The 1272-nt window shown below is 36.3% G+C and overlaps 1 non-coding gene across 1 annotated transcript; it reads left to right on the top strand.

Moving 5' to 3' along the window:
- The first annotated feature begins 216 nt into the window (after window positions 1–216).
- On the top strand, window positions 217–298 carry TRNAL-UAG (transfer RNA leucine (anticodon UAG)). Its single transcript has one exon. It is a non-coding gene; the product is annotated as a tRNA-Leu (tRNA).
- The last annotated feature ends 974 nt before the right edge of the window (window positions 299–1272 follow it).

Below are 1272 nucleotides of genomic sequence, written 5' to 3'. Positions count from 1 at the left end.
GATGAGCCAACAGAGGAAAGATTAGTTAAATATCTGGATACAAGTCATATGTTTTGTAAAATGGTGCCCCAAAGTCAATGTACAAACAATTCCCTGATAATTACGTTGCTGTTGCATAATAACATTTGTCTTTTTGTCATATTGGATATAAAATATTTTCTGCCACTTACATCAAAAGCAAACTACTGATATAAATAACGTTAAACATATGTAAGAGGTAGCGTGGCCGAGCGGTCTAAGGTGCTGGATTTAGGCTCCAGTCTCTCTGGAGGCGTGGGTTCAAATCCCACCGCTCCCATTATTTGTTTGGATCAAATTTTTACCAAAAACTAGGAAACGGTAGAGGAAGTAAAGGGGGTTGAGAACTTAGGAGGCAGCGATCATAGTATCCTATAATTTTGAACTACAAAAGGAGGAAAACCTGCGAAAACTGAGATTTTAAGATTGGACTGTAGAAAGACAGTTTTTAATGGACTCAGTAAAAAGTAAGGAAAGGTAGGATGTTCTAAAGGAAAGAAATGTCCAGGAAAGATGGGAGATTTTGCTAAATTAAATTCTCATTGCACAATCAGTAACAATCCCGAAAAGAAGGAAGAATGGAAAGCATTTATTGAGACCAGGATGGCTGAATACTGAACTTAAAAGCTTGCTGAAAAGGAAAAAAGAAATGAGTATCAAATGGAAAGAAGGGTTCATATCTAAAGAAGAATATAATGCTGTCTGCAGGGAAAGCTGGGCTAGAGTTAGAAGAGCTAAAGCCAGTAATGAATTGAGGCTTGCAAGAGAGACCAAAAGCAATAAGAAAGGATTTTGGAAGTAAGTTAAAAGTTAAAGAAAAGTCAAAGATGCTATAGGATTTTTAAAGATGAAAAGGGTAATGTGGTCAATAATGATGTTGAGAAGACTGAACTTTTAAATTCCTATTTGGCTTCTGTGTTCTCTAAGAAAGTAAATGTAACATCAAGTGATCTTCACTGTGCTGTAGAAGAAAAGGAACATGTGAGCAAGTCATACGTATGAATACGGCATATGAATAGTCATGTTGGCTTTAGGCATCAGAATTAACTACATAATTTACCATCTATGTTACATCCATGTCAGTTCAATCAATGATCAACCATTCTCAAAAATTGCCAAAATCAATCTTGGTCAAAAGAAGTCTAACTGCTAGCTCATATCCCTGCTGCCTTTTTAGGATTATCAATACAGGATGAGTAGAGTGATTAGCAAACATAAACAGAGCCATGCTGCTTCTGCTGCTATCCAGTAAGT

The sequence above is a fragment of the Phyllobates terribilis genome, unplaced genomic scaffold (assembly GCF_046119375.1).
Source record: "Phyllobates terribilis strain yellow unplaced genomic scaffold, ASM4611937v1 Scaffold_11__3_contigs__length_659146591, whole genome shotgun sequence".
Classification (NCBI taxonomy): domain Eukaryota; kingdom Metazoa; phylum Chordata; class Amphibia; order Anura; family Dendrobatidae; genus Phyllobates; species Phyllobates terribilis.
Note: the sequence above shows the minus strand (reverse complement) of the source record. Positions and strands in the feature narration are given on the sequence as shown.